Here is a 3,915-nt window from a genome sequence, read left to right as displayed (position 1 = left end):
GAATGTGTGTGCTCACTTTGGCAGCGACCGGGCCAACAGCGACTGAGATTAGGCGCTCACAAACTGCGAGGACGCACGGACGCACGGACGGACGCACGGACGGACGCACGGACGGACGGACGGACGGAGGGGAAAACATACTCTCCCTCAGCCTTCGGCTGGTGGAGACAATAATCATACGAACAAACACCTTGCCAGCCTGCCTCCTATATATTCTTCTTCTCACAAAGATACTTCCATGCCAGGGAGGTCTGGGTATATTAGTATAATCAGATTCTGAAATATAATTCCAAATCAATTAATGATATCCATCCATCCATCCATTGGCAGAGAAATTATCATATCAAACATTAAAAGGCATGAATGCATGTATGAAGCAGGTCATAATAATTTACCATAATGGACATAATATGTCCATTGTTGTCAGTGGTGTGTTCTAGATTCTTTTGGAGGGTATACGATAATGCTGACATGCGTGTGGTCGTGGTTATGCTTGCGTGTTTTCAATGGATGAAATGGAGAGGGCCAAGCTTTTTGTTTTTATTCTGCACGTCATACTACGTATAGGCTAAAGCGTAACACGGTAGAACACACCACTGATTGTTGTGTCCTATATAGGCCAATACCCAATAGCACATAAAACAAACGGTTAACCACAAACACGCTGTCACCCCCGACTTCAAGTCATTTTACAATTGTGGTCACCTGCCTTATTTAGTTGAATACCCCTGGGCTACGGGCTTAAACACACACAGCTACCAACCTACCTACATACATACATACATACACAGTCGAACGCAGTACTTGCATGCTTTGCTGGTGCAAGTAATTCGAAATTGTAATCATAAAGCACGTTACATTTGAAGCAAATTAGTGCTATGGCTGTATCACACACACATGAACCACCAGCAAATTAGATTGAAATAAAAGTAAGCCATTTACCATGAGAGGGAGTGGGTTGTTGGCTGATTTACCACTTTACCAGCTAGAATGTTATCCAGTAAGAGATTGTAAACCACTATTCAGATCAGTTTCTCTTCCCTATAGACAGTTGTAGAACTGTGTACTTACCGGTATCTAACAACTAAGATATTCTCAGGGTGTCTCTGGCAACACATCTTACATTATCTGACATCTTCCAAGACGGCTTTCAGATTGGGGACACAGCACCCTGTAATTATCACACTGGGATCAAACCTCAACTGATCTCAAACTGGCATGTTCCCCTCCCATCATTTTTTCTCATCTTCTCCCACCCTATCTACCTCTCTCCTATATAAAAACTGTATGTAATCTTTCAAAAGATGGCTTCTAACAACACAAGAGTGTTTCTACAAGTGATGTTGCATTCCATGCAGGTGTGCAGAAAGTTGGCAGCTGTGAATGTAACAACCTCAAAAGCACTTTCCTAGATAGCCCGTTTTCTACCTAGTAAACACACCCATCATTTACCAGCTGAAACATTAACTACACCTTAATGGACCAATAATTATAATTGAATACATTCATATTGTTACTCTTAAATAAGCCATTCTGCAAAAGCTCTTTGCATAATTCCATGCAGGTGTGCAGAAAATTGGCAGCTGCAAAGATTCAGAGTGGCACCCTAACCCTAACCCTAACCCGGGCTCCCCCAGAGTTAGTGTCAAAGTGTCCTTGAGGAAGACTCTGAACCCCTAGCCTACCGGTAGTTGCTCCCGATGAGCAGGTTGGTGCCTTGCATCATGGTTTCCTCCATCGTCTGTGTATGAATGTGTGCGTGAAGTAAAGCGCCTTGGATAAAGGCGCTATATAAATGCACCATTTACCATTCTAAAAGCACTTTGCTACGAATCCCTTTCTAGTCCATTTCTAAGCTCTTTACTGTGTATCAGTGTCTACATGTTTTCCTCTGTATCCTATATCTTTGCTATTCTGTTCACACTTTTGATTTCTCTCCTAATCTGTCTATCTATCTTCCCACTCCCACACTCTTTGATCTGAGTCTTGGACAGACACGCACTCTCCTCTATCTCCATCGCTGTCTGTGTATCGATCTTGGTCGCCCACAGGCATCCCCACGACACACACACACGCACACACACACGCACACGCACGCACACGCACACACACACACACACACACACACACACACACACACACACACACGCACGCACACACACGCACGCACACACTATATATTTACATCACTTGTGGGGACAACCCTAAGTCCTGTGGCCTTACCCTAACCTCTATCCCTAAACCTAACCCCTAACCCTAACCCTAAACCTAACCCTTACCCTAACCGTAACCCTAACCTAACCCTAACCGTTGTGGGGACCTACTATTTTGTCCCCACACTGTCAGAGGTCCCCTGCAGGTGACTGTGTGAACATGCGTTTAGTCCCCATAAGTATACAGTAGCTAGACAAACTCTCTCTCTCTCACACACACACACACACACACACACACACACACACACACACACGCACGCGCACGTGCGCGCACACACGCATGCACGCACGCACGCACGCACGCACACACACACACACACACACACACACACACACACACAGAAAGACAGGCACGTGCACACATAGACATAAAAGGGGGCTTGAGCCCCTGCCCTTTTATCCTTCTGTAAAAAGTGCCCTCTCCAGACCATGAATGCTGTTTTTACTATGGTGAAAGAAATGCAAATGCCCTCTTTCCATGCCATACCTGAAGGCAGCATTCAAGAGAATTGCCTTGTCCAAACCCTCCTGAACTTGAATGCAGCATCTTATGTTGAAATAATTGCCCTATAGAAATCCATGCCAGTATTGACTCGATTATGCTCGATTATGCTTAGTGGTCTGTTATTTTCGATATTTCTACCAAAAGGCCCTTTTAGAAATTCCAGCCCCTGCCTCTCGAACATTCTCTGCACGTCCCTGCAGAAAGATATTTAGAGGGAACACCTGTTTTGCTCAATATTCTGAACAGGGGTCTCCTGAGTCCTGGTCTCTCCAGCATAGGCTAAACAGATTTCTTTTTTTTTTTCATGTAGCCTGGGGGAGCGTAACCGTGACGAGGACATTGATAGCCCTCCTCGTTGCAGGCTACAGTGCCAGCCAATGTGGAGAAAGTGACGGAAAGATGTAGCTTAAATTAGAGAGAAAGTGACGAAGTGACTGGATTTATGTAGATAGATATAGATACCTTTATTATCCCAAGGGGGGAAATGTGTTGCCCAGAGGCAGCACAGCAGTATAAGGTTATTTACAAGGTTACAAAGAAGTATGAAAAAGATAAAAGAAAAACAAGAACAGAGTACAGAGTACAGTAAGTACAGTAAGAGCAAGGTACAACAGGAAAAGGGAACGAATAATATATATAAATAAAGTGTGAAGTGTCTTAAAGTACGACTATCAAAATAATACAGTGCCCAAATCAAAGTGACCATAACAGTCAATGCGAGTTAGTGCAACAAGTATCTCTACATCATGTCAAACACAAGCAGAAATACAAAAAATAAAAAATAAAAAAAATAAAATAAAAATAAAAATAAACAAGAAAGGGTGAATTTATTTTGTAAAACCTCCATCATGCTCATAGTTATGAATGCTCATCGGTTCATCATGCAACACTGATTTTCTTCCCCATATTTTCATATTGAATTGTATTAATAATGTCCCACTCAGCAGTTCATAGCCTTAATTGTACCAATGACAGGCTAAGGCGAGAACTGCCCACTTAGCAATGAATTCACATTGTAGACTAAAGGAATGGCAGAGAGCAGCCTGCTCAGCAGTTAAAATCCAATTAATCTATTGATTTTGTCATTGGATGAATTGTACCAGGAGCTGTGGGTGGAGTGTGGGACCCATCTTTTGTTACCTGGATACCATAGGGAACACATATTATTAATGTTGCTCGCAGGCCGCGTTGTCAGTG

Source organism: Nannobrachium achirus, assembly GCF_963921795.1.
Source record: "Nannobrachium achirus genome assembly, chromosome: 7".
Lineage (NCBI taxonomy): Eukaryota > Metazoa > Chordata > Actinopteri > Myctophiformes > Myctophidae > Nannobrachium > Nannobrachium achirus.
This window is presented reverse-complemented; position numbering follows the sequence as displayed.